Below are 13,206 nucleotides of genomic sequence, written 5' to 3'. Positions count from 1 at the left end.
TGCAGCCCCTGTGGTATCCAGCAGGGTCGTGCATAAAAACTACATAGTCCATGACTTCCTGCTGGTCTTCGGGGCACCTCCATACTGCAGGGAGGGCTCCATCTGGCGGCCTGGGGGTATTGGCCGGGATGACAAGCTGGCCAAATGCCACAATTTATATGTATATATGTACTGTATGTATATATATATATATATATATATATATATATATATATATATATATATATATATATATATATTTGTATATGTATATATGTAGATATGTATGTATATGTATTGTGAGATGTGGCCGGCTTGTCATCCCGGCCAATACCCCCAGGCCAGATGGAGCCCTCCCTGCAGTATGGAGGTGCCCCGAAGACCAGCAGGGAGTCATGGGACATGTAGTTTTTATACAAGACCCTAGCCCAAATATTTAGCCTCTTTTAATCCAAAGAAACATTTCTTGGGATTAATACGAAGCCCAGCTTCTCTTAGTGTCCGCAATACCACAGTGACCTGCTGTACGTGTTCCTTCCATGTGCTGGAATAGATGACGACTTCATCCAGATAGGCAGCACTATACCCATTATGGGGTTGGAGCACTTTATCCACCAGATGCTGGAAAGTCGCAGGAGCCCCATGTAACCCGAATGAAAGACAACACTGCCAGTGTCCGCTAGGAGTGCTAAACGCGGTCTTGACCTTCGTGGAGTCCTTTAAAGGAATCTGCCAGTACCCCTTTGTCATGTCAAGCGTGGTCAAAAATTCAGCTTGTCCAAGCCTCTCGAGGAAGTCATCCACGCGAGGCATGGGATAAGCATCGAACAGGGAGACCTGGTTAAGCCGACGGAAGTCATTGCAAAACCTCCAAGTGCCATAAGGCTTACTAACCAAGACAATTGGGCTGGACCAGGGACTATATCTTTCCCCAATAATTCCTAGTTCCAGCATCCTCTTGATTTCCAGCTTCACTTCTGCCTTCTTTGCCTCAGGAAGTCTATAGGGGTGCTCCCAGACTATAACACCTGGTTCAGTCACTATGTTGTGCGCAATCAGAGAGGTCCTTCTGGGTTTTTCACTCACCTCCTCTGAGACGGACAGGATAGCTGATTTCAGCTCCTGTCTTTGTCTGTAAGTTAATTCCTCACCGAAATTAAGGGTGTCTATCTGAGCAAAGAATGAGCAGGGCTGAGTGGAGGAGGGATCTGGTTCCCTCTCCTTCCACGGCTTCAGCAAGTTCACATGATAAACCCGCTCACTTGGTCTACGATTGGGTTGTTTCACCAAATAGTCGACCAATCCTTTTCTCTCCTTAATTTAATAAGGGCCTTGCCAATGGGCGAGCAATTTAGAATGGGAGGTGGGAACTAATACCATGACACGATCCCCCGGATGGAATTCTCGGAGTGTCATGCCACAGTCATAATAATGGGCCTCTGCTGCTTGTGCCTCTTCCATATGACTTTTTAAAATAGGTCGAATTTTCCCAAATCTATCATGTAACTGAGCGATATATTCCAAAATATTTGTAGAGGGAAAAGCCTCTCCTTCCCAACCTTCTTTCGAAATATCCAATATACCCCGGGGTTGTTGTCTGTATAACAATTCAAAAGGAGAGAACCCCGTAGAGGCTTGTGGGACTTCCCGATAGGCAAAGAGAACGAGGGGGAGAAGCTGATCCCAATTCCTCCCATCCCCGCTGACCACCTTGCGAAGCATCTGCTTGATAGTCTGATTAAACCTCTCCACTAGACCGTCGGTTTGAGGATGATACACCGTGGTCTTTAAGTGCTTTATTTTCAGTAACTTGGCCGTTTCCCTGAACGTCTCCAAGGTAAAAGGTTTTCCTTGGTCTGTTAGGACTTCTTTAGGAATACCGACACGCGCAAATACTCCCACTAGTTCCTGTGCGTTTGCTTTAGATGTAGCTGAGCGCAAGGGAACAGCTTCCAGATATTGGGTCACATAATCCACGAGGACTAATATATATTTATGTCCTCGGGCTGAGGGCTCTAAGGGTCCTACAATATCGACCCCAATTCGTTCAAAGGGGACATCAACCAAGGGAAGGGGAATGAGAGGAGCCCGGGCCCTCCTAGGAATTTGCCGTAATTGACATTCTGGACAAGAAATACAAAAACGGCGAACCTCCTCGTTAATTCCCGGCTTGATCCACTCTAAATTTTTTTCGGAGCATAAATGGCCTCCAAGGAGGTGGGCGTGAGTTAATTCACAAACCTGCCACCGGTAGGTTCGTGGGATTAACAACAGTTTCCGAACCTCCGCCCCATGTTCCGCGACCCTATATAATAGATCATTTTCTATTACAAAGTGAGATCCTTGTGGCATGGGCTGGTGTGTGCGTTGGCCGTTGACAAGGACTACTGCATTTTTTGCAAATTTTAGGGAGTCATCATTCCACTGCTCCCTTTAAAAGAAGCCGTGTTTGTCTAAACTGAAAGTGAATGTCGGAGAGAGGATCCGGTCTGACCTCAAGGGGAGGGGATTCCTCCCGACTCGTCAAGGTGTGGGTTGATAACATATTTGCCTGCGACGGTCAAGGAATCTCCCCGTTCCCCTCGTGGGCTTCCGTATCTCTCTCCGCCAGCTGTGTACACGGCGTGGAGACAGCTTGAGACGAGCTATCCTCCTCTATAACAAGGCCTAAGTTTTTATCGGGAGTAGTCAATAGTTTACCGATTTTATTTTCCGACCAGTCCCACCCTAGAATCGCTGGAAAGGGAGGATTGGGGTGAACTACCATGGGAATTCTTTTTAGCGATCCTCCCTGACTTACAAAACATAGGGCAGTATTGTACATCCGGGTGTCTCCATGAATACATTTAATACTGGTCTTTTCTTTAATTCTTTGTCGCGGTAAGACATAACGGCAATCAACAATGGAAATGTTGCTGCCGGAATCAAACAAGGCACTGACTTTTTAACCATTAATGACTACGGGTCCCATATTCGATACCGTCGAATGTTCGGTTGGCAAGAGCACACAAACCGTCTCCCCCCTTCCACCTACATCCCACCTTGGGAACTCAGAAACAGGCTCCGATTTATGTGGAAGAGACTTATTTTGTAGGACGTAATTTCTAGGAAATCCACTAGAGGATGGTTTTGCTCTCCCAGATTTCGAGACTGGCATGGGTGATTTTACAAGCTTGATAAGCTCTTCCATAGAATGGAAATCACCCCAGTCTGGCTGGGCAAAGTTTTTTGGGAGGCTCTTTAAAAAAATAAAGCAAGCTACCTGCTGTACTATCTGGCAGGTGGTTAGTTCAAATGGCCTTAGCCATAAGGCCACCTGCTCCCAGAGGGTCATAGCCTGTGTCTGGATTGATCTCTCTGTATCAAATTCCCAGTTTTGTATTATTTTTGCCTGCTGGACTGGGGATAGCCCATATTTATCTGGGACCTCATCCCCAATTGGCTACTCAGCTCTCTCCTCCGAGAGAGCATAATAAGCCCTTTTCGTTGCATCCCCAGAAACCAGCCATAGCCTGTATGTCCCCTTCACACTCTCCCTTTGGTAAGTTATATGCCCGGTGCTGTATTTGAGGAGTGGAGCCTGCACTGAGTCCCTCCTGACCCCGAAACGCACTCCCCCCGCAGAAACTTGGCCCCGGTACTTTCCTACCTGGTTGATTTCATGTTCGTGTCCCGTTTTCTTCTGGGACTTCATCCTGCCAGCTACGCCACTGTAATAATAATACACCAAAGACATCATAAAGGTTTGGGGCAGCCACCCATATATTGTTTTTCCCAGCTGCAAAAGGGTTTGTTGTATCATAAATCTTCAAGTGTATCTCACAGAGTCCAAACTAGAACTGACTATAGTAGCCCAAGATGGAGGCTTTAAAGGCCTGGAGAGGAACTGATGTCATCAAAATGGCCGGACCTGGAAGTGACGTCAGCAAAGGTGGCGGCTTCGGAGGTGACGTTTTCTGAGGCGCCGGAACCTTGCAGGATTTCCCAGGAAAGGTCTGTAGGGAACTGAGAAAGACAGTCAGCGCACTCCGCCACCCCCCGGTCAGATGTTTCATTTCACTTACTCAGGCCCTTTAGCTGCCTCCTACTCACACGTGTATGACTATGTATATATATATATATATATATATATATATATATATATATATATATATATATATATATACTTTATATATATATATATACTTTATATATATATATATATATATATATATGACAGCAACACTCATAACAGTGACAAAACAATTACATTGTCAATCATGTTACGTTATTTTTAAAATGTTTCCTTTTTTTTTCATTACTTCTTTAACACACTACTTCTCCGCTGCGAAGCGCTGGTATTTTGCTAGTATATAATATATACACATATGGCATTTGTTTAATATTATATATTATTAAGTAGCTTCATAATAGTGATAGCATTTTCAACTGTAGTAGGAGCACGAATCACGTGGATCATTGTTACTGGCTCTCTAAAGTTTCAAATAGTTTCTCCCTCTTTATCCAAAAATATAATTGGTGGATATGCAGTTTTTAACTGTCAGTAGTCATTGATGATAATTTCTTTTCCTTTAAACTATTGATTATTGGCAAATTTCAAGTGTCAACAATTATTCTTTTGATCTTCCTTAATTCCAACTTGCTGAAAACAATACCTTAAAGAAAGAGGGTCCATTTGTGGTGGAGTTTAAAAAAATACTTATTATTGGTCTGGACTTACACCCTTTCTGGGGATTGTTCCAGTCTTGCACCTACTGCTTACCGGTATAGACTCCAGCTTCCCCATGACTTTGCTCTGGATAACTGTGTTTAGAAGATGTGTGGTTCAAGAAAAACTGGTGTGTTATGAAAATGATTGCATCTACTGCATTTTATTTTGCACATTTCTGCAGGTTCATTATCTTGTACAAAATCAAATGTCTTATCAAAATTATCCAACTCTAATTTAAAATTGGGACAATGTATTTTTTCTTAAATTCCTTTAGAACAATCCAACATTACCATATTACATGAAAGTATTTGGATTCATATCACACATTTTGATAGATGATTTGTGTGACGTATAACATAATTATGTATATATTATTATGCATACAGTTTCTTGACATAGTTGTTTATTTCATTATAGGATTTGCTGTTTGACAGTAAAAGAAAATGGCACCTGCTGCCTTGCAGTTAGGAAACCCGGGTTCGCTTCCCAGGTCCTCCCTGCGTGGAGTTTGCATGTTCTCCCCGTGTCTGTGTTGGTTTCCTTCGGGTACTCCAATTTCCTCCCACAGTCCAAAGACATGCAGTTTAGGTGGATTGTCGATTCTAAATTGTCCATAGTGTGTGCTTGGTGTGTGGGTGTGTGTGTCCTGCGGTGGGTTGGCGCCCTGCTTGGGATTGGTTCCTGCCTTGAGCCCTGTGTTGGCTACGATTGGCTCCAGCTGACCCCCGTGACCCTGTGTTCGGATTCAATGGGTTGAAAAATGGATGGATGAATGGAAAATGGCACACCTTGGAAGCTTAGTACAACTATATTTCCATTTAGGCTTGCAACAAAAGGAAATTTTGGCAGTCCTTGGAGGTCATCATGGTATAATTTTAAGTCTCTGAACACTCCAAAAATATTTGCAGACTAATAATTTGTACAGAAGGAAGCATTATTCAGATTACATCAATGTAGCATGTTACATCCTAGAGGAAATTGAGTCTTCTGGACAGCTTCTTGGGTACAGGCTTATGCATTTAAAATGTATTCAGCAAGGGTTTGTAGTTAAACGTGAAACAGTTAGATTACTGTTAGAAATATTTGACTCAGTTGGTGTAAAGTATCAAACAATCAGACGACTCAGGCAGCGAAGGTACTATAGTTTAGGGCCTAATTTTATGTGGTACCTTGACTCTTATGATAAACTTAAGCCTTACGGCCTATGCATTAATGAGTGTGCGGATGGCTTTTCTCGTTATGTTATCTGGCTTCAGGTAAACTCCACCAACAGTAAGCCAAGTTTCATTGCTGGATATTTTGTTGAAGCTGTAAAAATACGACTTGGATGTCCAAAAAGAGTACGAGCAGATCGAGTTACAGAAAACATTTATTGAAGCAAATGCAAGAGTTTCTCAGAAGAAATAGTACTGATCAATTTGCAGACAATCAAAGTTTCCTGTATGGTTCAAGTAACCATAACCAAAGAATAGAAAGCTTTTGGGCTTTTGTAAGAAAGGAGAGTATCTAATTCTGGATGAATCTTTTCCAGAAACTGAAAGAAGAAGACCAATACACAGATGATTTTCTAGACAAGTCACTTCTTCAGTTTTGCTTCATGAAACTGCTACAGGTTTGTTTATTTAAACCACTTGTCAATATTAAAAATTGTACTTTATATCATAGTCATTTTATATAACTTGAAGGGAGTCAGTGTGCAACTCATAAAAATTTACTGTTTTATATTGAGAAATACTGAGCTACTTGCAAATGTTTGTCATTGTTTATAGAGCCTATACTCCTCTATTAAGCTGTGTTCTTATTGTAAGGACCATTATTTCCATCCATGAATATAACTGCTTGGTTGAATGACAAAACTAAACTGCTCATAGATGTGAATGATGCACTTGCCAGAAAATATCGACATGAAAATAATTTAAGATGGCATGTGTAAGTAGTGACTACTGATCAGGTATAAGTTTAACAATTATTTTTATAATTTATTTTAGGAGGAACTAAATTGTGTGTCTCACTTATGGAACATGGTAAACCTTTTATCATATATACTGTTTCACATCTCTATGGTGCTGAAGACAATTTCTGCCCTTGCAGTATACAGGATATTGAGGCTTGTGAAGAGGAATGCCAGACAAGACAATACCCATGTGATCAGACAGTATTTGAACTGTGCTGCCTACTAATGAATGAACTTCAATTAGATCCTCCTGAAAAAGCAGAAGAAGACACATATCTTTACATTTCATTAAGAAAACAAATACGTAGTTCACTCTAAGTCTGAATTGTAAATCCAAGGCCTTAAATCTAGGGAAAGGTAGCTGTGATCTCTACCTGATTAGTGGATACATGTGTAAAACCATTTTTAGTACAAATAATTAAAATCTTTATTGGACTTTTGCCATTGCATAAAGAGTTTTACTTGCTTTATTTCAGATAGCAAGCAATTCTGATGCAAGTTCTATTACCTTCTTATAAAACTTATAAAACAAGTGTGCCTGCATTCAGCAAGAAGCACTGGTTTTAGTAGGCTTATTTCAAATATTAAAACCTTTGTATGTGTATAATGCATATGTAAATACCAATGTGAAAATATCAAGATATTGTTTTAAATAAACATTGTTAATTTAATTAATTTTTAAATAACCTGTGCACTTCGTGTATATCATTTCCTTTCACAAAAACCTGTTTTAGTGAAGAAAAAATGCAAACATTTTTGTTCTTTTCATTGGTACTGGTGTTGTGGCAGGTAAATGCTGCTCAAAAAAGGCACTCGGAGACCTTAGGATGTGCAGGCTGAATCAAGTTTTGTGTGATGTACACACAGTCTCAGTTAAGATGAACTGAACAATTAGCAACTCAGTTTTCTTTCATTTATTATAGTTCTTATCAAAAGCTTACCTCACTCACTATCTGACTCCAATTTCCCATTGCCTTAGGTCTTGCCTCCAAATAGTTTGACCAATATTGCCCAGCCTAATGAGCATAGCATTGTATTTTATCTATCATGGCCACCTGACAGGCCCTTTCCCCACCTTGGACCCACCCAGTTTTTGCCACCAAGGTCTCTAGTTCTCAGTTCACATTCATCACCTGGAGAGAGAGAGATTATTTTGAGGGGTGGGGGTCTTTGGGTTAGTGTTTGCCTGTCAATCTCTATATACCTTACCATGACTCATGAAATATTGGTGGTTTTCAGCTTGCTAAGAAAAAAAATATATATATACAGGCACAAGCCTTTTTTGGATTTAACCCTTACTATATTAATGTACACTATGATATAATGTTTATTTTCATATATGCACATGATTCTCTTTGAATATATGCAAATCATCAACTTTTCAAGAATATACTTTTCTACACTGGGTGTCAAATAGTTATATTACTTACTAAAGTCCTGAATATGTAATTAATATATTTACAGTGGGGGCCAGGGAGCAATCCATAAACAAATTACAGCTCTGGAAAGAACTTTAACAATTTGCTAATAACATGGTTTTAATTTTTTTAAGTTTAATAAGTGACAAAAATATTAACAATCATATTGTTTACAGACTTAAAACATTCTTTTGTAAAAACCTGTATGAAACACTGCACCTTAAATGGAGTATAACAACAATAGCTTAGTCCATTTGCAAAGTAGTAGAATACACACTGATTTTTCTTTCTTAAAGGTGAGAATATATTAACTATATAAACTTTAAACAGCTGAGTCTCTGTTAAATTCCAGCAACAGAAGCCTTCATGATGCAACTTTAAAACATTCAAACCTTTTCAATATATCAGTACATAACATTTTGACTAAAATTACAACATTAAAGTTTAATGAAAATATCTCAATAGTAAATATAATGAATACATTTCTAACATAAGCTGAAATATAATAAAACTAAATGCATTTAAATTTTGTTGGATAAATATTACCAAGCTTTTAATAAGACCCTATATATAACTGGCCCCCATACTTATTCAAAAATGAACAAAATAATGTGCTTTGAAACCTATACACATGCACTGTATGTTACAGTGACTTGGTCAGATAAATGAATGAAAAACAATGTTTCAAATCATGATTTTTTGTTACATCATACATATCAAAGTATAGTCATACTATAATCATTGCCATCTAGAACAGCATAAAAGTCACTTCTGAATTCAGTATAAGAATTATATGTACAAGGAATTTTCAATAGCGGCCCACAAGTATGTGTCACAAGTCTTCTTTGAAGACCTCTCAGATTTGTGAACTCAATTTCAGTTTTGTTCACACAAATCACATCTGCACCTGTAACAAAGCATATACATTTTTGCAGTCTTTCATCATCCAGTGATCAAATAAACTGCCTTAAATAATCTATAGTTGTATTTTGTGCAATATTTGTAATATCAGCAGTAACTTAACACACTTTTTGCAGTTGGTTTCTTTGTTTTATAGAGCCCTTATAAATTAGACACTGCTGGAAGCACCTTTTGAAGTACATTTTGTGTTATGTCTGACATTATCTCTAAGGCATACTTTGGCTTTTGTATGAGCTGTTTATGTGCCACCTGCACTATTACTTCCTTCAGGTTATTTGGTGAAGGAACTGCATGGCAGTTCATTCTGGAAAGAATGTCGAGAAGTTCGTCCTGTTGCTCTGCTGCAACCTTTCCATCCAAAGCTGCTTTGAGAATATCTCTTTAAAATGATGCAACATAATTTAATAACGAAGACAGCAGTATATCTCGAGTTACTGCAGACTCGCCATAGATTAAACCAACTGCAAATGCAAATGACAGCTGTAGTGGAAAGTAAGACTGCTCCTTATAACCTTTAAGTAGTATTTTTTCCAGTTGCTTGTCACTCTTCTTTCCCAAATTTAGGACATAATGCGGGAACACGTTCATACTCCCCTTCTGCAAAGCTTTTAAAAAAAGATGTCCAGAATGCTGCATAAGCATCTCTGGACACACCAGAAACATCTACACCAACTTCATTTAAGAATCTTATATTCAGTGTGGCATTCAAAATATGTGCATTCTTAAACTCTAACAGCATATCTTGCAATATGTTGAATCGACGTACAGTTAAAATGTATACATCAGACTGATGTGGTGAAGTGCATACTGATGTACAACTTGCATCATCATTATGCTCTAAAGAAAGTGGTAGAAGCCTCTAGAGAAGCTTTTTGCATTACTGAACAATTTTGTTGAGTTGACGAGGATGTTACTTCCTGGTCTGATTCTAAAACAAACTGTGGGGCCCATAGTAGGGTCTCATCGAATGTTTCATCCTTGTCAGAAGCAGGTCCAAATGTTATTACTGTCTCATCAATGAGACTATCAGATGTTTGTTCAGCAGTTAAAGCCTCTGGCTCACTGTCATTCAAAATACAGCAATTGGACTGAGGCCCTACATTATCCTCCATCTCACTACCACTTTCAGCCAACTTAGCTTCTACTGAAGCTACATAAAAATGCTGTGAAATGATGAGTCTCAACACACTAAAAGAAGGTTTGGGGCAGCCACCCGTATATTGTTCCTAGCTGCAAAAGGATCTTTTATAGCACAATCGATGTTGCTGGTTTAAGTTCCAAAATGAACTGACTCAGTTTGGCAATATGGCAGATTTATAGTCTGTAACCCAGAAGTGACTTCAATCTGCGAAGTAATGTCAGTCTCGGAGCCGGAACCGGAAGTGACGTTGAATCAGGCAGGTTTTCCCGTATTTGATTTGCAGAAATAACAGAAACAGGTTTAGAGCACCCCGCCACCCCCTGGCCCGGCAGTAATCTCCACTTCGTCCATTCAGCTCACTCCTAGTCGCACATGTGTGACAATGCACAATACCTATTTTCACTTTTTCATATACACTACCTATAGTCATATCCTCTGGTGATACATTTTCTTTAAAGTCCCATAATTCAAATTTAAATTAATTCTCTCTTCCTTTTTTTGATTCGCCATTTGGAAAGAAGAGTTCTTTGCCAAGCTTTAAAAGGCCTGCATAGTCAAGATCTTTAGAAACAGAAAGTTTTCTAGTAAACCACCACCTCGTGCACGGACTTCTTTACCATTGTGTATCCATCCAATCTCTATTCTTCTAGTAGGCTTTGCAGCATATCTGTTTCCTTTACTTCTCTTGCTACAACCAGGAACATCATCATTACTAGAATCTTCAGTGACATGCAAAGAATTTTTTAATTTCATTTTAATTCTGAGTTTCTTAAGAAGAGCATGTTTCTTATCTTGTACTGCCTGATTCTCTGTAACATTTCTGCAGTAATGCTTCAAGGCAACTCTGTCACCAAGAGCTGGTAGGTAATTTTTCAAGCAGTCTTCCTCCATCAGCAGAACAGTTGAAGCCTCAATCTACTGTATATATGTAAAACAAAACCATTAAAAATATATGATTTTAATTTGCTTTAACTGGGTTTACATACTGTATCTGCATAAGTAATAGAGAAGAATAGAATTTAGCAATTAACCCAAACTGTCAGTTACCCTATTCTGTGCCATTCTGTATAATGCTTTGTTATTAATTAAGGTGCAGTTCTTATACTGTTAATCTTAATTTGAATTTGGCTGATGCACAACAACTATATGTTTTAAATGCTGCCTTTAATTAATGTGTGCATGCAATATGTGCATTCCCCCATTTTCTGCATGTTATGTTTTCTGCTTCATTTTGAAAGTTATGGTGATTTGACCAAGTGAGCAGAAGTAAGATTTAAATTAAGAACTGAACACAGTATTGACATTAAAAAACTGAATTTCATTAAAAAAAAGCTGTTACTATATAACAATTCTACTAATATTTTCTGTGTGGTGATACCACTTTGTAACAGTGTGCTGTTAAACTGTTAAAATGGTTTTGGATATTTTAAGACATTACAAGAACCAATGCCATAAAGTCACTCCATACCTTGTCATTTTTGATGTCCTTGATTACTGCTTCTGGAACCCCACGATCAAAAAGAAAGGTGTATACAGTAATTCCTCCTCGATCACGGGGGTTGCATTCCAGAACCCCCTGCGATAGATGAAAATCCGCGAAGTAGAAACCATATGTTTGCATGGTTATTTTTATATATTTTAAGCCCTTATAAACTCTCCCACACTGTTAACATTATTAGAGCCCTCTAGACATGAAATAACACCCTTTAGTCAAAAGTTTAAACTGTGCTCCATGACAAGACAGGGATGACAGTTCTTTCTCACAATTAAAAGAATGCAAACATATCCTCTTCTTCAAAGAATGCGTGTCAGGAGCAGAGAATGTCAGAGAGAGAGAGCGCGAGAGAAAAGCAAACAATCAAAAAACCAATACGTGCTTTTGGGCTTTAAAGTATGCCGAAGCACCGCATTAAAGTGGCATTTTTTAGAGGAGCGTCCGTATCTTCTAAGCAACCAGCCTCTGTGCAAACAGCCCCTCTGCTCACACCCCCTTCGTCAGGTGCAGAGAATGTCAGAGAGAGTGAGAGAGACAGAGAAAAGCAAACAATCAAGCACCGCGTGGGAAGCAAATCGTATATCATTGAGGAGTTTTATTTAATACTAGCAAAATACTCGCACTTCGCAGCGGAGAAGTAGTGTGTTAAAGAAGTTATGAAAAAGAAAATGAAACATTTTAAAAATAACGTAACATGATTGTCAATTTTAATTGTTTTGTCACTGTTATGAGTGTTGCTGTCATATATATATATATATATACACACACACATATATAAACATAATTACATATACATATATACATATAAATATATCTACATATACACATATCTACACATACACACATATATATATATATATATATAGCAAAATACCCACACTTCGCAGTAGAGAAGTAGCGTGTTAAAGAAGTAATGAAAAATAGAAGGAAACATTTTGAAAATAACGTAACATGATTGTCAATGTAATTGTTTTGTCACTGTTGTGAGTGATGAGTGTTGCTGTCATATATATATATATATATACACACACACATATAAACATATATATATACATATCCATACATATATACATATACACATATATATATACACACACATATATACATACACACACATATATACACACAAATACATATATATACATACACACACATATATAAACATATATATACATATATACATATACACACACACACATACATATATATATATATAGCAAAATACCCGCGCTTCGCAGTGGAGAAGTAGTGTGTTAAAGAAGCAATGAAAAAGAAAAGGAAACATTTTGAAAATAACCTAACATGATTGTCAATGTAATTGTTTTGTCACTGTTGTGAGTGATGAGTGTTTCTTTCATATATATATATATATATATATATATATATATATATATATATATATATATAAACATATATATATACATATCCATACATATATACATATATACATATATACATATATACATATACACATTGTAAAAGATATAGCAGGAGACAACAAAAAGGTTTGGGGTTTTCCGGCCCCATATATTGTCGACACTCGACACTCGACAATATGAAAATAAGGTCAAAAATATAAACAAAACA

This window comes from Polypterus senegalus, chromosome 11 (assembly GCF_016835505.1).
Source record: "Polypterus senegalus isolate Bchr_013 chromosome 11, ASM1683550v1, whole genome shotgun sequence".
In the NCBI taxonomy this organism is placed as follows: domain Eukaryota; kingdom Metazoa; phylum Chordata; class Cladistia; order Polypteriformes; family Polypteridae; genus Polypterus; species Polypterus senegalus.
The sequence above is the reverse complement of the archived record's forward strand: the minus strand, read 5'-3'. Positions refer to the sequence as shown.